Genomic DNA, 26,681 nt, shown 5'->3' on the forward strand with positions numbered 1-26,681 from the left:
TCACGTGCATAATTCAAACTATCAATATGAATTTTTATAGGTTAATGGGGATCAGGAGAGAAGGACAGACGAAGGGAGGATAGAACTTTGATGTTTACTGTATGCACCTACACTGTAGTTTCTGATATTAACAGTAAGTGCCTATTGGCCATAATAAAACAATAAGTGTCAAATCTTCACAAGTCATGATAGACAAACTGCGATGTAGAAATCAATTCTGAATATTTGTTCGCTGGGAATGTCATGAAGGAGAAAAATGGAAAAGAAATCAGAGAAGAACAAAGAAAAACAAATAACATACAGAACATCTCATAAGAGAGTTTAGACAATAAGCGTATAACTGATTGATACTATCAGCTTTCCCGGATATCACCTCATCGTAAGCTTTCTTCAACCCCATCCCTACCATTACAACACATCAATTAAAGTTAAATTGAAGAGAAAGAAACAAATTATCTGCTTAACGTAATAGAAGATTACTCCATATATACATAAGTGTTTATTTTTTTATATTCATTTCAAGTTTGCAGAGAGAATGAGAGCGAGATGAGATCAGTGAAACAAAAAATGGTATTGACCTTTTTTGCTCAATCATTGATCATCGTAAGCAGCGTCCGCAGGATTGGGACGTCCCACTCGTCAAAGTCGCGAAGGGGGGAAACAAGCAACAAAAACAAAAACGACACCATAGCGGGAAGCGCACCCACCAGGGAGGTGCACCTATCGTACAGAACGCACAACGGGTCGAGTGCACAGAATACTAGTACATTGTGCTATGTTTTAGCTAAAATTCAGTTGAAATACAAAGATCATTGTATGCCCCATGGACTCCATACAGTATAGGAGCACAGCCGCCACAGTGGCATTGCCACTACTCCTCTTATACCCATTAGCAACCCCCAGCACGAGGCGAACACACCATCACAGAAAACCACGTAAGGGGGGGGGGGGGGCTGAAAAGGGATATTTTTTGTTTGTTAAATACATTGAAAAATGAAAGTGAAAATGAAAACAAGGCAGCTGTGGCTTGAGAAGGAATGGGTATAACGTTAGTCGTGACCTGGATGAACCATACAGGCTACGCATTGAAATGAGGCCCTGAGGTGTCAACTCTTTTCTTGAATTGAATTGTAGGGCCCTACATGAAAAGAATGTTACAGCAACCAGCGTTATCAGACTGCCGGGAACCGTGCAGTACATCACACCTGCTAAGTAAAGTATTTCAAAGTATAAGCGTGAGGGGATACAGAGACTTTCAAAATTAAAAAGAAAACAAAAACAAAAACACACACACAAAACAAAACAGCAATTTAACTTGCAGATTCAGATTCTTAGTAAAAAAATTGAGACAACTGTTCATATCAGTGCAGGTGCAAATGAGAGGGCATGCTGCTCGTAAACAACATGCCAAACATGTGGCCAGTCACCCCTCAAAATCTTTTATAGACGCATTTGACACAGATTATTACATTAACAAAGATAAAATATTGTGGGTAATTATACTGAGGCTCGCCAAAATCTATTATGGAATTACAGAGCCTTGTACAAAGCGAATCATAGATGGGGTTCCAATAAACTACTTGAAACGCAACTCCAAATACTTATCACACCAAAATCATATTAATAGATTGGGTCACAAAACGATACTGAACGTTTTAGTGACATGAATGATCACTATCGTTTGCAGGGATAGTCAAATATGGGATAACCAGCGATTATTGGCTTGAGTGTAGCGTGAAAGAAAGAAGAAAAAAGCCCTCTGGTAATACAAAACCAGTAAAAAAATTACCAAAAGCAGGGTTGCATAATTCCTAAATTATACAAGTAATAAGAAGTATAATTAGAATTCTATTAGTAATAATGAAGTATAAGTCGAAGAGGTTAGCATTTCCCAGGTGTTTAAGGCAGTGAAGTCACATAATGAAATTCAAAGTAGGTAAAAATTCCAGGCAGTCCCAGTTGGCTATAAATACCCGTGTCAGTGAGCAGTAAGCATCTTTTCAAAGAGAATACGGCTTTAAATAGACAGACCAGCAACACCATGTAATATTGGGTGCAATGCAGACAATTAGCTCACTGGTCCTTCTCATCATACAGACAAGCAATAAATAAAGCAAAATCATTGTTGTTCCAAAGGCACGGAGCATTCTTATACGTATGGACATCTCAAGTCAAGCAATTAACAGAACATCAGCATACATTATAAGGGCCCACCAGTTTTGACTTCTGTACAGTGTTGTAAAGGGAGGGTTCAGAACTGAAGAGTATCGATCAAATGAGATGCTAGGTGGGAACCTCTTCGACTTATACTTCATTATTACTAATATAATTCTAATTATACTTCTTATTACTTGTATAATTTAGGAATTCTATTACGTAATACTCGTATAAGTCTTCAGGGGTTAGCATGTTCAAAGTTCCGTACAGAAGTCAGTCTAGTTGCATGAGTGAGGGCAAGAGGACAAGAAGGATGATGGACAGTGAACTTTGGTCATAACTCCTCATGCATAGAGAATGTCTATCGAGTGTGACACACATTGTCGCAAACAAGAGAAGAACTCGAGCAAAGTTTGCTTGAGAACCTACTAGTATAAGGTGCAAAGCATATGTTTTGAGTATGATATCATTTTGATACCTTGCGTGCTTTAACTGGAGCAGGATTAAGCATGATAGCGCACAGACAAATTAATCATAATGAAGAGCTTGCTTCCAAAAGGAGCTAAATCCAATTTTTATCGAACTCCATCTTTCGCATGATTCGAACAGATCTCTGTCATGTGCACATAAGGCACTAAAAATTCAATCAAAATTATTTGAGGAAATATGAAAAAATCAAGCATGAAATTCACGCTTTCAACCAAAAGGCGCTAAATCCATTTTTGCTTTCAACCAAAAGGCGCTATATCCAATTTCTCTATTCCGGTCTCTGATTGGTCAGAGCACGCCAGCTAGGGGTGCTCTGACCAATGAGAACAGGCAACACGTACTATTACATGCAGCGATACTGCACTACATAGTTCAATGGCAATTCTTCACGGTCATGGATCTCTACCACTGTTGTCTGTAGTGCTGTACAGAATCATGGCTATCAGTCGAAAGTACATGACAGTTTCATAATGGATGAAAGACCCAAGACTGCCGGTGATCTAAAAAGTGGTACGAAAAGTGGAAAAATGAGGCAGTGTTGAAGAAATTCAATGCTAAGCAGTGGAAATACAGCTGTGAAAGGTGAGTTTACTTATCTGTACGACGCCCAGATTAAGTCAGTCCCATATGTGCGTCTTGGTGTTGGGACCGAGATGGGTATCATACCCTACTTTGAACATGTTGAGTTGATTTATGAGCAACGTAGAATGTCAAATTTGGGTTTTATTACAAATTTTATAATTAATCATTCACTGGGATCAATAATCTGCTGGGAAAAATCGTGAAATGGGCCCCACCATGCACCGGCACCACAAATAGGGCTCGTCGTCGTGCATCTAGACCTATTTTACGTGTTGGCTACCAGCTAAATGTTTACCTGTACACTGGTACAAGGCTGTAGTGTAGAGCTCTAACGTTAGAGCTCTATTAAATAATAAGTTTTACTAAATTAAACCTTTTGATCTACGGGTTCTGCTCGACGATGCAATACCAAGCAAGGTAAATAAAATTTACTACTAGGCCTATACTAGTAGCTACTACTACCAGATATTATAGGGTGGACTTACACTACAGCAACAGGGCTGCGTGTGTATAAACAGGGTAAATTTACCGGTACTTTTCGGTGATGCAATACCAAGCAAGGTAAATTACCAGTAGGCCTACTACTAACGTATAGGGTGGACTTACAGCAACAGGGCTGTGTGTGTATAAACAGGGTACTTTTCGGCGATGCAATGCCAAGCAAGGTAAATTACTACTAACGTTACTAACATAGGGTGGACTTACAGCAACAGGGCTGCGTGTGTATAAACAGGCGAGCCGCTGTGAACCAATACTGACATGCAGTGGTGGGGCCTATTTAACAAGTACCAGGTATGCCGTTAGTTTAGCGTAGGGTTGTATACCTATGGTAAGAATAATCAAGGGTCATGAGGAAGTCTTTCCAAGGATAGAATGAAGGGCAAAATCGTGAAATCGGCCCCACAGCAGTGTGCTTGCACTCATGCATTTAGCAATTAAGCAAGGTTAGGTTAGGGTTAGGGTTTAAGGTTAGGTTAGGGTTGTACTTATAATTGAATTGGCTGTTGAATTAGTCGAGGGACATTAGGGAGTCTTTCCAAGAATGAAAAATGAAGACCAAAGGAAAAAAAAAAACCGGGAGATAGGGAGGAGTGTATGCTGTAGAAATCGGCCTCGCCTCTGTATCAATTGCTCGTAAACACCGTTTGGTGGGGCCGCATTCACAAGTATTATACTATGGAAGAAAGCCCCAACGCCGTGCTTATGTACCGATGAACGCCACACGGTGGGGCTGAATTCACGAGTACCGGTATAAACAGGCGAGCCGCTGTAGTATAAGTACTGACACGCAGTGGTGGGGCCTACTTCACGAGTATGCCAAATGAAGTGTATTGCTACATTGTATGCAGTGTGGAAACTGGTCCTGTTGCTGTATCAATCATGCATATTAAAGTGTCGTTTGGTGGGGCCACATTCCTCAGTATTAGCCCTGTATTGTGCAAGACAGCACCATATTGAACACCACATGGTGGGGATGTAACAGGTAAGCTGCCGTATTATTTAGTACCGGGTACTGATGATAGAGAGACAGTGGTGGGGTCCATTTCACAAGTATGTCACTAATTATCTGTTGAAGGAACTGTAATCAATAAATGAGGTTACCTTGACTCATTTTCTCAGTTAAGTTTTCTGTAGATCTACAGCGTGTAACTATTCAAGTCAGTCTATACAGTACTGCTTATGCTGTGTTGCAATGGTAATGACCTGTTTACCCAGGTACCGGTACCTACTTTTCTAACTGTTCGAGTTGGTCTATGCAGCACGGGTGCATTGCCCTGGTAATGATAGAATTAGAGCCTGTCTAATATTCACTGATGGATCTTATAATCCTGATATGATTGCATTAGCAGTTTTTTTATGGTTATATTAAACATTAAAAAATTATGTTAAAAAATCTGTAAATCAAACTAGTCCCTTTCTTTTTGGTCTTTTAGTAGAGTAAGTGTTGCTCCAAATCACTGTGGCTGTCTAGAAGCTATTGAGAAATGTATCAAAATTGGAAGTTTGAGGTTGTGTTTGCTACTCGTGGACAGATATTCTAAGCCAACGGTATTAATTACTTTTGATTGAATTCTCTTATTCTCCCAATTCAGGTTAATGGCAAATCATCCTTGGAAGTCATACAGCCTACAGCATATCTGCAAGCAGCAAGTGTCACTGAGCTGGCAAGACACCGAACGACCTGCCCAACTCGTTGTCACGCCCAATACATCTGTCCCCCCAGGAGCAAACCTCCCAAGGAGGGAGTGGGTGTCATTAAATCGGATTCGAACCCGAGTTGGGCGTTTCAACGCAGCCATGCATCGGTGGGGGCTACGCCCGTCAGCAGCCTGCCAGACAAGTGGTGCACCAGAACAGACTGCTCAACACATCTTGAGTGAGTGCCCTGATCTCCGCCCTCCTGACAACATGGACCTGACACACCCTACTCCTGAGACTGTAACTTGGCTACAACAACTGAGGGACGTTATTTAGCTGCTGCTGCCTCATACGCAAGAAGAACAAGAAGCGCACATCGATGACATTTACCATGCCTTATACCAGGAGGGTGACAGGATGCATTCATAGCAGTACATGAAAGGCCAAGATTTCGTGAATCAGAGGATTGCAAGAAATCACAGAGCTTATCGTTCATTTCTGAGCTCATGCGTACTGAACCAGACAACGGAACCATCACAGTGGTCTTAATCTCATTGAATGCTGAATCGAGCTTTCTTGAGTACGCCGGTAGGTGCAACGTACTTCGAGTGGTTGTGTGTTTTTGACATCATTAAACTTAAGCTGAGAGGAGGAGAAAACATCCCTGGAAAACAACATCAAGGTGATATTGCTTGCATTTAGGCGGTGGACAGGAATTCGGCGAGGGACTAACCAAGTGGCCAGTGCTTTGAATGACTTCCTTGATATTGAATACAGTGGACATCTCAGGCAATGAGGATGAAGCAACAGTGGCCACCAATGATGAACGGAACTCTGACTCGAGCTTATAGCAAGACATTATGATTCCTAGGGCAGGCACTTTAACTAGTTGAGATATTCTGCCATGGACTTGATGGTATGCATTTCATGCGGTAAACCTCCTGTTTTGGCTGTAAATGACTCAATTTTTACTTTTTAGAAATGAACATGGTAAGAAGACAAAAAAAGACAATGTGATTCACAGTACAGATGCCTAGATGTAGGCCTTATTGCTGTTGACTTACGTATAAACAAAGATTTTTGTCCACAGATGTGCTTTCATGTGCATCTGTTGCCTTCTTAATAAGGACTACAGTTTTAGCAAATTGACATTTTTTTAAAGCAGATGTTTGGTTAGTCCAAATCAAAAAGCCTCCAGCAAAGCCTTGCGATGCTTTCTTAGTATTAATAGGTAAAGCATACAATGTGAGGACCTATCATAGTGATTCGTTTTCATGTCTGTTGCAGTCAGATTTCTGCATGACAACCTGTATTTTATTTTCACCTGAAGTAAATACTATCAGTCAACATGATTTCACAATCTCTGCATGTCCTCACTTTCCTTGAGTCACTGTACCTTCTGTATAGACTTCATGATATTCAGTGCAAAATGTTATTAGGAGATCAAAGTATCTAATTTGTTGTTGCTGCTGCAGTTGTATTTTGCATTGTGTGGAATGTATAATGAATAGGTGTACAGTATGCTGCTATTATGAGTAAAATTAAAAGCAGCATGCTGGAAAGGATTTCACATTTTGATGTGTGTGTGTTTTGGTGCATTTGTGTGTGTATGTGTATGTGGGTGTGTGTTTGGGTGGGTGTGTGTGTGTGTGTGGGTGTGCGTGTGTGTGGGTATGTGTGGCTACTGTGATGTAAATTTATGCAGTTCTCTAGTATTTACCTGGATTCTACATTAATGACATTCCCTAATACCAATGTTATTGAACAACTCAAAAGTATTTCTTCCAAAAGGCGCTAAATCCATGATTTCTTCCAAAAGGCGCTAAATCCGAAAAAATCTGAAATATAAAAATTCATAAAAAATAAATGGTGTGTGCAGGATTTTTTTAATGTGCATTTTTATTACCTACTGTGATGGCTCTTCCACTAGGAGCATAGAGCTAATGAATAAACAAGCTGTAATATGTGTAATTAAAAAACATCAATTTACTCGAAAGTAGCCGGAATGGATTTAGCGCCTTTTGGTTGCAAGCTCTTCATATACAATGGACCTCTTGTACCGATTTTCCAATCAAGACATAATCCTAATCATGTTCCTTAATATTCATGTACATTTGAAGAAGGAATTAGACATTAACCAGTTCATACTCGGCATAGTAATATTGCAGCAATAATTAGAGGCAAGTCCATTGCATTTTGGGTTGATATTAGAGTTTACATTCATCAGTTTGGTGGACCGAATCTCCTAAACGAGTGGCCGAATAATGTGTCGCCATTTTCCAATGCACAACGTAACGTGATTTATGGTCTTGTGTCTCACCTGACTCGTATTATGACATTGTTCTTAACTGAGATACTAATATACAGGTATACACATACTATCACAATTTACATGTATCTTTCTAACTCAGCAGAACTGAGAATTGTTGAACTAATGTGGAATCAATCATGTCAATTGTTAGAAGGTAGAAGGTTCAAAATGTACCAGCGTTCGTCCAGTCAGTTGTGGACAAGATTTTATTATGACCTTTATACTTCATGCGCGAAAGTTTAGAAGTTGCGGCGCTTCTGTAGCTATGAGCTGAGAATGTGATACAACGTTACCAGACCAGAGTCTGGGATGAACGCGGGATGACTGTGCTCCCAAATCCTTATGTATATGAACACGAGGTACGTCCTGTGGTACCCTTTCATACTGATCTCGAAGACAGAACAAACTCGATACATGTTCCCATAGCAACAATACATTCATACCTAATTGTATGCAGCAGTCAGTACAGTGTACAGGGATGTATACGTACAGCTATTGACAGTATATTAGTTATATTTTAAGTGTTTATACAAGCAGCTGCGAGGGACTGGCTTTCAGCCTCCGCTCCAAGATGCTTGTCGTCACCGATTTGTTGGGATGTTTCGGAGAAATTATGAGTTTGCTTTCTGAACTTGCTCGTTGGAGATGTTCTGTGCATTTGATATACCCATGAAGAGTTGATCGGAACACAGAGTTTAGGGGTGGAGGTAAAAGAAGGCACTTTAATTACCTGGTTAGAGGTATACCTTCCATATCTCTAATGTGCAAACGTGGCATCATCTTCCGGTAATGTCATAAGAACTAGATGTCTCAGCATTTGTGTACGTTTTACCGAAACGAGCTAGGAAAATTGTTTTTGGCTCAAGGCACTGAAGGAATCTATAGTTCATAGGTATCTTGAAACGATAAAAAGTGATTCAAAACAATTGAAACATCCAAAGTGTTGTTGTATTTAGGCTTGCGAGGGTCGGAGTTAGATACGCCCTTCATAAGTCTGACTATAGGGGCTGTTTGCCTATGTCATAGCTCTCGGTTTCAGGTAGTATGGAAGACCGAGCAGGTCTATGAGTAAAAAAAAAAAATCGTGGAGTGGGCTTTGTTGAAAAGCTATGCTATAGGCTTAGATGTTGACAACGTGTTCTGTAGACGGGTTAAAAAGGATCACAAGATTGTTCAGAATACAGACATTGCTACTGTCTTCAAGCACCCTCATTTGTTTTGTTTATTGGTATTGTCTCGCCATGATGATGAAAGGAGCTTTGCAATGTGCTGCAATGTGTCTGCCACTTGTCATCGCTAGCAGAGAGCACCCATGCAGGCGGCTAGTGTGAGCTGGAGGCTCGTCGGTGGGTGAGGGTGTGGGGCAAGAATTTTCTCTTGGAGTAATAGAGGTGGGGCTATTCGCATTTTGAGCGATAATGAGACCCATGGCTGCCGCCACCATTGGGGCAGTGAGGATTGCTCAGGTCACCTTGTTCAGTTGAAGCTTGTGGAGGACTGAAAACGTTCTAGGGTAAGGAAAAAGGCATCAAAATTCAGGGCAATAAGACTTGGCTTCCATTTGACATGAGGAGTGTTGCTAATCCATATGTAGAGTTTGTGGATTGTGTGGTGAAGAACATGTAAAATAGTAATTAGTTGTTCATGTATCTGCGAGGCAAGCAGAAAAACTTCAGAATTATCTACATCTGTTGAATGTGAAGCTGATATCCAATTGCTAGACACCAATTCCAATGTTGGTCGTGAATTCGTTCGGGTCATGTATGCTACTAGCTGTAGAAATGTCTGATCGAATTATGAATAAGCACATTTTTTTGTTCACGAGCCACACAGGGCTTCAAGACCGTTCTGAATTGCAAGAGGTTCACACACATTGCTATGCGGGGAATTCTGTTTGGCACTCCAGACTCTCTGAGCAAAGGAATTGTCATTGTTCAGAATTAACTACTCTCCATACTGAGATGCAAGCATCGCTTGAAATTATCATGCTAATGAAGGTGGAAAATAATTATTTTTCTTGCGAGACAGCCACCACCAAAGAATGTTTTGTATCGCATGGCTAGATAACGACACCAAACTTCGTGTCGATGTCATCTTCTGTTTTACGAAGAGCATTAGTTGATTTATTTTTTCTAGTCCCAAGTGACGAGAATGTAAATTTCTTTGTGGAAGGCATTAAAATCCCGAAATTTGGTTTCGTTGCCGTATAAGATTGGATTTCCAAGGGCAGTAACCTTGTCAATCTTGTTCTGAGGAAAAAACTGAAAATCATTTGCTGGGAATTAATATGAGAACCAAGGAAGGTCTCGACGTGCTTTGGGTTGAAACTGGATTTGTCGAAATCCTTACTGAAACTTTTTACGGTTGACAAGTTGATCATTGGCTTTGTCAAGACACTCTTCTCTGGTGTGAGAAAGAATATGGATATCATCGAAATAGGTGATTGTTCTAATGCCACTACTCACCGAGGCAAAGATAGGTTTCATAACTTTAAGGAAATTCCATGGGGTCGAATTAAGGCAAGATGGAAGGCACTGAAGGAATGCAGTGAAAATACTACAATGTACTTAGTATTTCCATTCGAAAGACTATGCTTGATGAACAAGGTGAACGGATACGGATAAATATGCACCCTTTGGAGGGGCAAAATTAAGGCCGTAATCAAGCGAAACTGTTCCACTCTGAAGTGTTCGTATCTTACAAATTTGTTTAAGTTTTCCAAATTTATGATTGGACTTAGACCGCCAGTCTTTAGTGGCGCTAGAATAGAGTTGATACTCCATGTGAGGAATCTCTCTAATAGCTTGCTTTGCGAGAATGTTCGGAGACAATTCTTCATGGGTTGCCTTTTCCTCCTCGGTAGAATGTACACTTTGTAGAGGAAAAGGTTATTGGTATGGGGTTGAAATGAAATTATTGGCTTCATAGCCAAATATTGTGGCCAATATCCAAGGCTCGGGAATTATTTTGACCAGTCATCTTTGGAAAGCTTGAGATTTCCAGCACTGAATGGTTTTGGACAGTACTCATCCTTTTTTTTTTTTTTTTTTTTTTTTTTTTTTTTGCTGGCTTGCGTAGAGACATTCATGACACACGATGTATGCTTATGTGACACTAACTCTTGTCAATTTTTCTCAGATGTCTTTCTGAACAACTTTCTACCAAGTGTTGTTGAGAAGGGTTGAGAAGGGGTTTCAAGGTACCTCGATGGTGCATGCTCAGATCATACGATAAGCAAAGCCCGGGAGTGTCGGGCCATCGTTGGTGACGTGAGTTGTTAAAATTCTCGTTGTGTCAATTGCATGGATGATTATCCGTGCATGATCTGTGGATTTCAGAAAGGATTTATCTATGTGGTAGAAGTCCCTTCACTACATTTTGTTGTAGAAGTTGGGAGCTCAGAAGACCCAAGGCCTCGTGAAGGAGGATCGCCCAAATTTTGCTCTCGATATTTGGTGTGAGAACTGCTTGGGCATTCGATGGCAATTGAGCATTTGCTTCGCGATTTTATAGAGCACTTACCTTCTGATATGGGCAGTGTGACTGCCTTCATTAGCAAATCAGCCAATTTTTAAATTTAGCCCAAATGAGATCAGAATTTAAGTTAAAATCAGATTTGGTACCAGGCTTTGAAAGAGTTTGGCTGTAAGGACATGGCATCCGGATCAATTCGGTTGTCAAAATGACCATAACCACAAGGGCAGAGTCAAGCCACCCATACAGGGCAACGCAATCAGTTTTGCCAGGAAGGAGGCTGACATGAGAATATCGTCGTCTGTTGAGCTGCCGATGGGGATGGCTAGCTCGCTGAAGTCTTCGATGGGCGGGGCAGCGCCCCTGTCCCCGCGGACATGGCTCGCATGTCCGGACTAATCGCCGGGAGGAGAAGCTCTCCTGCACCAGCTGGCATGGCTCGCATGCCGTTTGTCATTACCACGGTGTGCCGCCGCCCTATCCATGAAGCGGGAGAGTATCTCGGTCTCTCTAGTTGAGCTTCAAGGCGGCCTTCCATGCCCTGATCTCCCCGCGGGGATGGGGGCTGAGAGGTAGCGTCGTCTTCCTGATCACTAGACATTGGAGTTTGAGATGTATAATCAGGGAGGTGTCTCACCTCCCTGGTATAATTCACTGCCGTCACACTTGAAAAAGATGCTTACTGCTCACTGACACGGGTATTTATAGCCAACTGGGACTGCCTGGAATTTTTACCTACTTTGAATTTATTATGTGACTTCACTGCCTTAAACACCTGGGAAATGCTAACCTCTGAAGACTTATACGAGTATTACGTAATAGAATCATTCTCAAATGTTTGAACTATCGGAAACACTCGATAGATGTGTTTTGATAGATGTCTTGTTGAAGCCTATAATAACAGTTGCATGTATTTTGCTTTTCGTTAAAACTTCTAGATTTTTCTTCTTGTGGACTGCACTACTCAGCATTTGGTTCTATGGTTCTATGGGCCCACTAAAGTGGCATGTACTGAGTATAATTCATTTGACCCATTCATTGTAAAAAAAAAATATTACAGCAACCAACATAATAAGACTGCAGGGAACCATGCAGTACACTACACCTGCTCAGCAACAATTTTCAAAGTATTAGCGTGAGGGAATACAGTGTCTTTCACAATGAAAAAAAAAAAAAACCAAAATCAAAATCATTGATTTGACTTAGAGACTCAGATTCTTAGATACTAAAAAATTGGGACAACAGTTTATATCCGTGCAGGTGTAAATAAGAGGGCATGCTGCTCGTAAACAACATACCAAACCTGTGGCCAGTCACCCCTCAAAATCCTTTAAGAACACATTTGACACAGACTATTATTCAGAATGAGAGACGGAATTCAGCATGCATATAGTTGGTGACACATAGGGCAAGGCCCAGGTAATGCCCTATGTCAGTTGTCATGAAAATAAATGAAGAGGAAAAGAAAAAAAAAACTTCAGGAGAGGGGTAATGCATAAATCAGAATAATGTCTACCAATCGGGGTTTTTCAGTATTTTTTTTTTGTTTTGTGCGTTATAAGGTGAAAACGTACCCATGCAACCCATGCATGAGTATAACTCAGAACAAACATTACATGAAATAATATAAAATATTGCAGGTAATTATACTGTGGCTCGGCAAACTCTAGTATGGAATTACAGAACCTTATACAAAACAGATCATGGATGAGGTTTCAATAATTGTAGTTGAGGCTCTACTCCGAGTATTTATCACACCAAAATCATATCAATGAATTGGGTCACAAAACGATACTGAACATTTTAATGACATAAATAATCACTATCGTTTACAGGGATAGCCATATCTGGAATAACTAACCATTATTAACTGCAGTGTCACATGGAAGAAAAAGAAGAAGATTAAAAAAAAAAAAAAAAAAAAAAAAAAACCTCTGATAATATTCGCTCAAGACTGGTAAGGGGGTTAACCAAAAGCAGGGTTGCGTAATCAATCTCAAATGTTAGAACTGCCGGAAACACTCGATAGATGTGTTGTGTTTTCTGATCTGCACTCAAACTATTTCCTTTTGAGGCCTTAAAGAGCAGTTGCATATCTTTTCCTTTTGGTTAAAACTTCTAGAAATTTCTTCTTCTGGACAGCACTATGGTTCTATGGGCCCGCTAAAGTGGCATGCACTGAGTATAATATTAATTTGTTCCATTCAATGTAGATATATTTATACAAGATATTACATATGACACTGGTCCATTGAGTGATGGAACAACTTGAAACTACTGACATCCATTACGAGAAGGAAGATGCACTAATAAAATTTGTGGGGAGTTATTGAGTTTCTGAAAGAAGGAAGGGAAAAAAAAAACGAACAATCAATCGAAACACATCTAGATTACCACAAATCTGAGTCATATCAGTGAATGTATTCAGTTGTTCAACAGGCAATAACAATCGTCATTGGAAATACGTGTAAAAAGTATGTAATATAAATCATGTATACATTTTAAAATGAGTTTTGAATTACAGTTTCGGGCAGGGCCGCTAGGAACATAGCGCGGATTGTTGTGACATATCAGGGTGCGTCGCACAAGCCAAGGTTGTGCAACTTATTTGCGACCAATTCGTACATTGTTTGCTCGCGCGTAGTATTTATCGTATAAAGCTACGATAGAGTGCTGTCATATATAGTTATTTTGTTTTGTACGGTCGCGTTCACACTGCATAAGTCTGTAGTATACGCACGCAAGTACGTTTGTTTGTGAATAGCTTCCTCGTGGCTTACTAGTGTATGTATATGCTGATACACATTGGAGTGCGCCTTGTAGTTTAGCATTTTTGGTTTGTTACATTCGGGTGCATCCACACTGTATAAGCTCGCAGCATAGTTTTTGCGCCGTTCGTGTTTTAACACGGATACATTGTCGCTGTACTTGGCAAGTTAGCAAGCATAGCGGTGCTCCCGGCGTGTTCTTACCAGTACGTTATTAATGCTCGTTATTGTTGCGCGTTCATAGTGTAGCGACAGTGCATTTACTTGCGGTACACGCCTACCGTTAGGAAGTGTTTTTATGCTTAAGTGGCGATAGGCAGTACAAATCTGCTGAGTAGCACACTCATTTTATTGTAAATTGATGCTGTGTAGCACAGGTAGTATAAGTTTACTGCCGGTTGGCACACAAGTTATATTATAAGTTTAATTTGTGTGGAATACATTCACACATCTGTGTTTTGTAGGCTGTCATCTGCTTTGTGGTTTAAGTCAACCACATACTGTAGTTAAGCATTGTGTTGGCTATATCCCGATTTAGGGGTACAGTTTGTTATTGACGCGTTAGATTGTACCTTCTTCTTGACGCGTTATTCCGATTGTAACTCGTTTCAGTGGTCTACTTCTGCCTCATATTCGACCGCATTTGCAGGATAGCTCATATTTACCAATTATTCGATTATTTGCGAGTCAGTAACTTAATTCTATGGTATAAATCTACCACGTTTGTAGTTTGATTAGACTGTATTGTGTGTTGGTAGCGCACGTCTACCACTAAGTTCATTTTATTTAGTGTGTAGGCTCCTGCGTTCCTAAACTCTCACATAGTCCAGCTTATTCAGATTTTAGTTGCTTTTGGATATAGGGACTATCATACTGTAGCATTGTGTGTGTACTGTCACGGGAACAGTATACGCTACTGTGTTTTAGCATTTCGCGTTAGAGGGACAGTATAAGTCTACTGCCTTAGGTGTTTGCGTTGTTGTTTCAGTGCACTGCGCGTACTAGCAGTGTAGGTGTTAAAGTTAGGTGTTTTACTAGCAGCAATGTTTGTTTTGTTGACGCTAGTAGTATTGCATAGTGTATTATGGCTACGAGCAAGACTTTAATTAATTCCTGCTCGTACCAAGAGCTGTGCAGGGTACCAGGACTGGCCCGGGAGATGGTCTATCGCATTATGGACACGAGGTACGAGCGTGGCGGAGTTTGCCCCGACTTGTTCTCCTCCTGGCCTGATGCGGTGCACTTGTTCGACCGGTTCGACTTTCGCCCTGCACCGTCGCAGGTTGACGCTAGTTTGGGGTCCGCCCGCGCGGGCCGGCGTTCTCCGCTGTGGGGGACTCCCCTCGCATGGAGAGTACCCCCGCGCGATTTCATGGGTGGTGGGACTCCCGTATCACCGGGCAGTCCAGCGGGAAGAGGACCACGGTCGGGTTTCCGGCTGGTCCCTCCTTATGGCGCCTATGATGCAGTTGGGGCCCCAGCTCGTGACGCGCGCATGGAGTGCCGTACTCCCGATGAGGGAATGGGAGGTTCTCAGGAGCACGCAAGCCAGCGTGTGAATGGCAGTGCGCGACCCGCTTGGGCCTCGATGCCTAAGACCATTACTTTTAATGGTAAGGGCAGCTGGCAGGAATTCCATGCGAAGTTCGATTCTTACGCGCGTTCATGCGGCTGGGACGCCTCACAGCACAAGGACCAGCTGTGTTGGTGTCTGGAGGGGAAGGCCAGCGAATTTTCCGTGGCCCTTACCTCTGCCCAGCCCCATATGGAGTATTTCGATTTAGTCGAGAAATTCGCGAAACGTTTTGGGTCCTATGAACATCTTGGGATGACACAGTTGGAATTCGGAAGCGCGAAGCAATTGGCTGACGAGTCCATTTTGGATTGGGCCGACCGGTTGCTGATCTTGGTGCGCGTGCATTCCCGGGTCTGCCGCCTGACCAGCTGTAGCGATAGCAGGCGCTGCGCTTTTGGCAAGGCTGTGTGGACAGGGAGGCCAGGTTCCACGCACTTACTATGAAGCCTGGGACCCTGGACTAAGCCTTGGAACGGGTCCAGTGGTTCCAGCACACACACCGCGTGATGCATGGCGCTCCCGGAAGGACGTAAAACACACGACGCTCAGCGCTGACGCGGAGCTGGACTCGGACATGCACGTCTGTCGCGTTTTTCAACCTAAACCGGTCCAACGGACCGATGTGCAGGATAGGCGGTTAGAGAAGCGGGTGGAGTATTTGGAGGCACAAGTCCGCTCCTTGTATGCCATGATCAAGAAGTTGACCTCCGAGTCTGAGGCAGCGGACCGGCCTAGTGCTTCTCTCCCCCATCCGGCACCTAAGGACCCTATCAAACCAGCGCCCTTTGACCCGTCCAAGAGTCAGTGTTTCCGCTGTGGTGAGCTGGGCCACTTCAAGCAGGACTGCCCCAAGGCGACAGGGGGAAGGGTGCTGATGATGCTAGATGACGACGTGGAGTCAAACGGAAGTGGGCCGGAGGAGGAGGTCGACCTCTGGCCCGAGCTGACCTCGACCTCGCGGGGCAAGGGGGGCCTCAGGAGGGAGAACAATCCCCAGGGCCTCTAGTAACTCGCGCGGATATGAGCGCCTCTCGAGCTGAAAGGGAGGTAGGGGGCTCGTGTGCTGCAGAGCAGGACCACACCGTGAAGGGTGAATGTCTGATTCCACAAGCACCGGCTCCCCCATCCCAAGGGGCCTCCTTTTCTCGAGTGGTCAGAGTCGACTCAGGAGGAGGACCACGCCTCTGATGTGACTGATCCAGTGAACAAGACGAGAGACCCCACTGCAGAGGAGGTCGTGGTGTGCCTATTGCAATCGTCGTCGCTATTTAGCGTAGACATGGTGGCGGGAAACCGCAATCTCCGCGCTATTGTAGACTCTGCGGCGGAGGTCTCCATCATTTCAGATCAGGTTTACGAGTCATTTGACCTGAAATCACCATGTCTGAAGACAGTCAAACTGAACACAGCAGGCAAGGACTTAAAGATGAGTGGGATGGTGGTCGGCCCAATCGATCTCCAGCTCAGCTCCTCCAAGTTCCAAACCAACCTGTACATGGCACCCATACTGGGCGACATGCTTCTGGGGTTGGATCTGCTGCGTAGCATGAAAATGAACATCAACATCCGGGACTCCAAATTGGTACTCGGAGAGGAGAGCATTGCTTTGGTCTTAGGACGTAAACGCCGAACGAAGAGGGTTCGGTTGGTCCATGTGGATCAACCGAACATCCCCATCCCGCCCAACTCCTCATGGGGGAATCGAGGTCAGGAAATGGGAGAGGGGGTGGACGTCCGCGACTTGGGGGAATTGTCCCTTTTGGAGTGCCTTCGGGTCTGACACCACCGGGGAGAGTTATTAGACCCGGTTTTGCTGGTGCAGGAACAGGGTGAGCTCGTCTTCCACCTTCAGGTGGGAGTCGATTCGCTCATCAAGGCCCAGTACCAGCTGGCTATGAGTCGCAGTGAAAAGTGGTGGGTGAGAGCGATGCAGCTGGCATGCCGGCCTGTGCGCAGTGAGGAGTGGATCCGGGTGAATATCCCCCATCAGGTTCCTTCTTGCGACGTTACTATTGGGCGTGCTGCTGCAGTTGCAATGGCTCCGGTGCCTCAAGAGGTGCAGGCGGCCCCTCGTCCATGCTCTGTGACCCTCAGCGGTTCCTGGACAAGAAGGAAATCTCGCAGGAAAGGGCGCAGTGCAGGCTCTGCTCCAAAGGGACAACAGCCTCTTGCTCCTGCTCGTGGTCCTGAGCCTCCGAGGATCAACGATCAGGGGATCAACGATCGGCGCCAAGACGTACCTCATTGCCTGGGCGGAGAAATCGGTACCCATGTTTCATTCCAACTTGCGGTAAGCACGTATCAAACAGGAGACGCCACTTGGCCAGTCACCTACCGGACTGTTTCCGCTTCCCTGGGTATGAGGAATGGGAACCCGATGTTTTGCACCAGGCAAGGTGTAATGCACTCCGGTACCTGGCGGTGTGCATCGTTGGATGCCCCGATCTTGACGTCCTATTGGAGAAGGTGGCAAACGAATGGGAAGGACCAACGGAAGTGGCCTCAGGGGGTGTGATCAACGAGATGTGGGAGATGGCCCATCGCCATGGATGGGATGTCCCCGAGAAGTTCACAATAAGACCACCGAATTCTCGTGGATCATTGATCCACCAGAGGGTGATTTGGTTCCTTGCTACGAAGGTAACCACCCGGCAATGGGGTGAGTTCCTTAGGCTCGGACAGCACTCAAGAGAGCCCCGTCGCCATGTGGCCCCCATTCAAGCTGCGGGTCGGCCGGCCCAGCCAAGCGCTGAGGCCACGGGCCCCGCAGTTTCGATTGTTGAAGACCATGTGGGCGGGAGTGGTGAGATCCTCCCATTAGTGGATCTCAAGGTGGAGGAGACTCCCCAAGGAGAGTTGGATAAAGTTCCAGTGGAGCTTATCCCACCTCCACAGGAGTTCGCTGGTGGGGAGCGACCTCCATCCTCTCCCATTATGCCACAAGATCCTGGGTTGGAAGGTAACCCAGAGGACCAGGGCTCTCCATCTGTTCCTGTGGAGTGTGGGGCGATGCGAGGGAGGAGGACAAACCTAGGGCTGAGGAGGAAGGGCATGAGGTGGCTCTGGGGCTGGAGCCAGCATTCGCTTGCACGCCAGCCACAAGGACCCCTTGGGTTTCACACCTTCTGACGGTCAAAGGGGTAGCCTCCTCTCTCTTTGTCATCGATTTCCATGCCTGTTTGGACAGAATGGAGCGCTTCTTTAGGGTACAAAGATTGGATCCATTTTTGGGGAAGGTTGGAGGCAACCTACCCAAGGTGCATGGGAGTGTGGTTAGTGGAGTCCTAAGCTACTGTGACAATGACCCATGCTCCAGCATTGTGTTACTGGAGGACGCCTGGTGGCAAGAAGTAGTGGGCATCCAGCCTATTCACGCTGGTAATGTCGCAGACTAGCAGTCTTATCAGCTAAATCAGCTGTTTAAAGATGCACACGTCACAGGGATCAGCGGGCTGGGACTGGACTACTCCGTCCCCGATTCTCATGGGACAATCCAGTAGGGTGATCTTGATAGAATCCCGAGAGTTGGAGCCATGGGGAATGTGCTTGTATTGCATGTACGATGCAGTCGGGAAGATCTCGAAGGGGAAGCTGTGCACCTGCAGTGCAGGGATCGTATGCAGAAGCACTGTCCACAGAACATGGACCCACTTGTATCATCGCTCCAGTTTCACTGCTCAGGTTCGAAAATGGATCGAGGCTTTTCCGGAGTGCTATTTTTGGGTATACCATGGCTATTGCCCAAATGGGATTCACGGCCCAGTAAGCACTGCGGATTCTTCCCCTCCAGCGGTTGCTTCTGGAGGCAGATGCCCCTCATTTGAAACCACCCTTGGTGATTCGCTGCAATTTCCCTTCTTACCTCGAGAGGGGAGTCAGAAGCAGTTGCACTGACCTGAGGGAAGCCAGTGGAGCTGATTTGTTGGCTGCCTGAGAGTATATGCTCGCAGAGTAATAGAATGTGAGTAAGCTCTGGAGCAAGGCCTATTTATTTTTTATGTTTTTGGTGTTTCCCTTGTCGCTTCCTTTTTCTGCACTCTCTCCTATCAGTTTTGAGTAAGAATACATTTTTGGGGGTTTTGCACCTGACAGTCATTTTCTCGGGTGCTTGGTTAGTTTTTTGTGTTTAATTTGGAGGGGCACAGTTATTTATTGTTGGAACACTGAAGGGTACTCCCAAGGGAGTATCACTTGTTATGGTGATAGTGGGGTGCAGAAGTTTGGGTTAATATTTTAGTGGGTTTTGGGAAATTAATCAGTTGTAAGATAAGGGAACACATGGCGGGAGGCCTCCCACAAGGCAGGCGCGGGGCTACGGTGCAATTATCTCCCCCAAAAGTCGTAAAAGCTTTTGAATTCCTAACGGCTATCGAAGCCGTGCGAGAAGTGAGGGGCTGAAATCCCCGAAATTTCAACCTCGCGTATTTCCTAAAATTGTTAGTCAAAAGTCACGAAATTTCCAGGGCACATCTAGAATGGCAATATAATGCTACATACAAATTTCTGGCAAATTATGTTGCGTACTTTTTGAGATATCAGTACTTCTCTGTTCTGAAGGGCTGATGAAAGAGGCTCCGATTATTTCCCGACACAAGTCTGCTTCAACATGAATATGCATATAATTCACATGTTACTAGACTGTAGACTTCAGACTCACTCTCTGCGGAGTTTCGAGTTTGTGCAATGAGATATAATGTCGAAATCAAGACATATAAACTGGGGGTTTTGCAAGAAACGCTTTGAAACAGCAACTACGAAGCAAACGCGTCGAACATTACGAGCATGCGCAAAGCCTTGTGAGAGTGCGGTGTGCAGTGTATGCAGAACACAGGCATCGTGCTAACTCCACGCAGCCGCTGTCGCGAAGCGACGCGGCTGCACCTCTATTCCCTCGCAGACGTTGTCATTTTTCAGTGTGGTTGTGCGACTCCTTCATGAATATCTTTATTGATCGTGGAAAACTAAAATACAAGGAATTATCGTAATCTATGATAATCATTCAATAATCGGTACGCGATTTTTTGTTTAATTACGTCAAAAACTCACCGAAATCTGTGGCTGAAATCAGGTCTGTAAACGTCCTTATTGCTTCACTCCTCATCTGCGTGTTATTTGAATGGTATTCACTCTCGTATACAACGTACAACGTAGGTAGTCGGAGAGCTAGAGGGCGCCTCTCCGACTACCTACGTTGTACGTTGTAGTACTATACGAGAGTGAATGCCATTCAAATAACACGCAGATGAGGAGTGAAGCAATAAGGACTTTTACAGCCCTGATTTCAGCCACAGATTTCGGTGAGTTTTTGACGTAATTAAACAAAAAATCGCATACCGATTATTGAGTGATTATCATAGATTACGATTATTCCTTGTATTTTAGTTTTCCACGATTAATAAAGATATTCATGAAGGAGTCGCACAACCACAATGAGAAATGACAACGTCTGCGAAGGAATGGAGGTGCAGCCGCTGTCCCTACAGCGGCTGCGTGTAGCTAGCATCGTGCGGGAAACCGAATCGTGCTATTGCAGAAAAAACAAGTAAGTTTACAACCGAATTCACCCCTTTCGTCCCCATTTTATATGCTATTGAAAGAAATTTAGTGAGTGTAAATCATTAATTCTTGAATGTTATCCAAATCTTTGACCAAAAGAAGTCCTTTCTTTGCATGCCTTGACTGAGTTGAATTGACTTCGTTCTCCTACTCGTAGTGCATGTGTTATTGATTGTGACGCAACACTGCATTGCCCATAAGGTTTCCACGCTGGGTGATGGTCATATTAATCAGGTGCAGGCTGCCTTGCCCCTCACTCGATCAAGGATGGGTACGGAGTGCACTGATCAATACACTGAGTCGTGAATACAACGACGATTTGCGGTGCCCGAGCGTTGTTCGACCCTACACACATAACCGTGCGTGGGACTGCCCTTAGCAAGCAGTGCGGGTTTCAGCTACGTGCGGCGCGGACGTTAAAGGGTTTGCAAATCACATAGCTTTCGTCTTTTTCCCGACACAACCGTTCGCGGTAAAATCATGAAAAGATATTTGGAACAGATCTTATATATACTTTGCTGTCCAATATCCTGAAGTTTCGTTTTTGTGCAATCACTAGAAATATGAAAAATAAGGCACTGTTTGCTGATCAAAAAAAAAAAAGAAGTGCCTTGTTTTGGCTTAATTTTCACATATCAAATCGAGATTAATCCCAAAATGGTTATAATGACAGGTGAGATCATCTTTTCTTCTTTATTTTGACGTTTAAATTACTTCATTTCGTGTTTTCTATAGCGAGATATCGCAGTTTTGCCGCGACCATGTTGTAGCGGTTTCGCGTAAACAAGTTGTTTACTTTATGTAAATTAGGCAGTACTGCAGTGAAGCTTTTCGCGAGATAATTGCACCGTAGCCCCGCGCCTGAAGGACTCGGAGTAGTTTTGCCCAGACTACCCGACCCCCTCAGTAGCCCCCGCAGATACACACATGTTAGGCAACTGGGGTGTTCTTATAAGTTGAGAACCGTGGACTGTCTCTATTGGACTAAGTTTTCTACCGGAACCGTCGAGCGCCCTGGAAGCTCTTGGGAGAATTCCAAAGGGACCGCGAGTTCCACCAGAGAACCCACGTTAAAGATGAGACCCCCGAGCGTCTCCTCTTTTATAGGACGGGGAGGAGTGTAGTGGTAAATTGGGTTCATCTTTTGGTTGTAGGGCTTAACACTCCTATTAAGTTAATGGGTCAGTCGGGGTGGGATTTATGCAAATGAGGGGGGGGGGGGCTGCCATTCTGCATCCCGATTGGTCAATTAGGGTGCTGATTGGAAGAATGGTTATCAAGACTGACGGGCTATATCGACACTCCTCTCCAATCGTCAGCCATCTGCAGCTTAAGCTGGGCAAGAACCTCGAGGTAATGCAGGTGAGCTCAGTAATAGCTGTAGCAGCAGTGTAGTTAGTTTTATTATCGTAGGTTGTAAGTAAGGTAACGTATTTTAGTAAATTTATAAGTGGGTAAGTTGCCACCGCTTAGCCACGCCACTAGCGAGTCATCGCTGGTGCATATGAGCTTACTGATCCGTGCCTGGGGTAAGGTCGCGCGGTCAGTGAACACATCACTTGTAAGTTGTAGCATGCAGCATGGGATCATGCATGCATTTTACGCAACCCAGTATCAATAGGGTCTAGACACTGTCTAGATAAGAATTGAAATACACCTTATTCTTAACTGTCTATTTTGTCCATTTACCTATTTTCACATAATCTATTGTCAGCTCTTTAATTTTAAGACAGTATGGTATGGAGTAGATAATTGAACATTGAGTCCACTTCACTAAACTTGGGATTCTAAGTGGTTAAGTTTTAACGTTAGTTTTAGACTTCTTAGTTTTATAAACAGGCCTGCCCTAGCAGTAGGCCTATTCTAGTCCTACACTGGATCTTTCTTTAGACTTTCGGAATACGGACCCTGAAAGTTCTGATTAACGTTAAGTCCAACGTTAGAAAAGAGACGCAAGACTTAAACGTTACTGTCTAGACAAGTCTTAGACTTAGACTTAGATCTAAACATAGGATCTAACATGTTACATAACCTGACGTTTATCCGATACAACACAAATAGATCTATTGCCTTTCGCCGAAACTTTTGGATTCGGAGCCTGAGGAATTTTGACTAGGGTCTAGGCCTAACAAAGTTACTTCACAACAAGTTGATATTGAAATAGTACGGAGGATGTTCATCATCGAGGTAGAATATGAAAGAATAAAGCTGATCGTTTACCTCGCTTCGTGTGACAAACATACATTTGTGTTTACCTCGCTTCGTGTGACAAACGATCACCTTTATTCTTTAAATATTGAATAACTTACTCATTATCTGCAGATAGATTGTTCTTGAGGGCTAGGCTCATGAGTAATTTTCCCCGCGACAACATTTTGTTTTAATCCAAGTAGCCTACACACTGTATGCTGACTAGCCGGGCCCTGTGCTGACTGCATGCTCAGTGTGCAGTTAGCTGCAAGCTATAGCTGCTGTCATTAACAGTGTCGTGCTGTATTGTTTTAATGTGCACTCGGTTAGTCTTAATCACACACTGTCTTTTGTATTAGGATCACGATCCCATCAAAATATTTACTAATCAGTATTGTTTCGGTTAGATATTTTGAACATTATGTCCTATCATTGAGCAAGTATATCTAAAGAAAGTAATTTACGTTTAAATTACAGAACAACCGGCAAAGTATATAAATAGCAGTGTCTGGTAATTAAGACTACCTCTGTAGATACTGCGTTTTTCCTCGGGGAAAGTGCAAGTTAAGTGCAGATACTGCGTTTTGCAGTTACGGAAAAGTAGCTTTCCAAACATTTTTTTTTTATTTTTTTTTTAATCTGAATATGTCATATGAACAAGGATTGCCCCCTAACTATATTTATGCGAAAAAAGTAAAAATTGCCAAAAATGTTAGATACTGCGTTTTTCCTTGGGGGAGGGGGGGGGGGCAGAGTTCTTCAACACGCGCCTCAGCATAGCACAGCTTGCTCTCAAGTTGCTTGATTTTGGCGTCTGTTTTTTCTAATTCCAGCATGAAGCAGTCATGTAGCGCTGGAGCTAGCACCGGTCATAGGGCAATGGCGAGGCGATTTTCGACAAGTCGTTTGTCCGTGAATGCCTGGATAATTTCCTCAACAATAGATCCAATGTTCACTTTGGCGTCAAGTTCTGGTTGACTGCCCACGGGCAAGCCATCTGAAGGGCACCTTTTCGAGTCGTCGAGTACCTCCCCAGCGGGTCGCGAAAGTATTTTTCCCACATAAGTTCCGGACCCCAAGTCTACATTATATGGATATTCATATGACTTGTGTCTTCAAAATAAGAGTACGCATGCGCGTGGACTAAAGCAACCATCAACAAATATTAATCCGATCTGCGATACGGTCTGTGATTTGGCTGACGACGCTTGCATTTGTTTACGTGTGTTTTCTTTGGTCTGTGCGGTGCGAGTGTGGTATTCCTACGTGGTTTTCGGGGTTTTCGGGGGTGTCCCCCGATAGCGATAAAAATGTAGTCCTAGATCATGACGATGCTCGTCTAGAGTAGCCGTTAAAATTTACCCGAATTTACGGTATATACTCACGTTTTTAGGAGTTGAGGATAGTCCGTATCCTAGAAATTGATAGAAATTGAGGTGAGATTAGAAAACAATCACTTATCCATCTGGTGCTACCTAACAGTAGAGCTTACGCACTGTGTGTGAGTGCGCTTGACAGCCCACCATGTTGACTCTATGCAGTCAATACATACAATAGTACACATAACAGCCTATGCGTACGTGTGGCAGTGGTAGTGCTATTGAGTTTGCAGAACGCGCGCATATTTACTAGTATGATTTCCAAAAGTGTAAAACAAATTCGCCTAATTTTTACCTCAAATATGCCATAAAAACTGCAGTTTCGAATGTCGTCACCGTCTTCTAGATTCTGAATCTCCGTAGTGGAAATAACGCAATTTCAATGCATGCGATGCATTTTCTTCGCGCGGCTTGAAAGGGTACCTCACGATCGGCATCCCTACCCTCCATAGGCAATACACGTGAATTTCACAGTCATGCGTCGTTACTGAGCGGATGTGTAATTGAAACGTGTTTAGGTTGGTTTGTTAGTTTGTTTATGAGTTTGATTTTCGTTTCTTCGTTTTTATTGTTTTCATAGCTAGTGGCACTTAATCCCACGCGCAAAGATGCCAAGTTCAAAAACTCTTATGAGTGAGATTTTCATGACTCGGCGTTTCGGCGCTCGCGCGCATGCGCGCGCGAACGAGGAGGGTGTTACCCCTCCCATGGTAGGGAGCTTTTTTGAATTATTAGCTCTTAATGATGCGATCTGGTGCATACTTAAGTGACTATTTTTTACTAACTTTAAAAGAAAAAAGGGAAATATACCTTCAATTGCAACTATTACTTGAATCCTTTGAGCTATATTCCTTATTTTTGGCACAAATTCTTCACCCGATGCGTGATAAAAATGGGTGCCCTGCGTGAGACTTGGTAGCTCTGCACGCGTACCTTTTCATTCTATACGCAAACAGCCATGATACACAGGTTGCCGATGTCAAGGTACCCTGCCGATAGGTGGTACCCTTACCATAGAGTGTACAGTAGGTATAGTAGTTGAGTCGTATATAGCAAAGAGTATGTGTGTAGGTTTGGATAAGTAACCGTTGTGGAAACTGCTTTACTTTGCTAAAGAGTGAAATACTAGTTGACTTTTGGAGGTTTCTCATTGATTCAATCGTCCTCATGAGAGGATAACTTGTATACAATGAAAGTCTTTGTTTCTCAAATGTGTCAAATGTAGCCTACATTGAATGCAAGGATGCACACTGTCAGTCAGCTGATTACTATTTACAAATGATAAATATCATACATTGTACAATTATATGCTTATTTTCTTTTTCATGATGATGACGGTGGTGATGGTAGTGGTGATGACAATGCTGATGACACTGATGTTGATGATTGTTCTAGTGGTGAGGAATCATTATTATGATGATCGTGTTGATGTTCTATGTTAATTTTGATGTTCTGTGTTAATATTTATGTTCTATGTTAATGTTAATTTTGATGGTTTTTATGTCGATGGTCGTGTTGATGCTAATTATGATGCTGGTACTTCTATATGACTTAGTAGACGGCGAGTTGTCACAATATTGGGGTGTTCTTAAAATGTTCTGTAGATTTTGATTTGTTGTGCTATTTCCCCTAATTTGGAGGTGCTGAACACGAATCCACTTGTTGCCATTTTTCTAACCGACGTCTTCACCCGTTGCCATGGCAGCGCATTATCTTCCGTAAAAGAACATGTATTTTTCATTAAAAATCATAAAAACATGATGTAAACACCAAAATATGTCATTATAAATCCTTTTAAATTAGACTTGAGAAAGAGTACAATTTTCATAATGTCATGGTTACCTTATAGCAATGACGGTTACCATGGCAACAACTATTTATAAAGACAAATCATATTTTTCATGAAAAAGCAAGAAAACATGACAAGAGAGATATACTCTGGACATCGGAGAGGCTCATCAACTCGCGGTTTTTCTGCTGCTATTCATTATTAATCAAAGACGTAGTGGTCTTTCCAAAAAGGTTTTTTCTTGATGTCCGTGCTTTTATAGTCCCTCTTC

Source organism: Diadema setosum, chromosome 10 (genome assembly GCF_964275005.1).
Source record: "Diadema setosum chromosome 10, eeDiaSeto1, whole genome shotgun sequence".
NCBI classification, from domain to species: domain Eukaryota; kingdom Metazoa; phylum Echinodermata; class Echinoidea; order Diadematoida; family Diadematidae; genus Diadema; species Diadema setosum.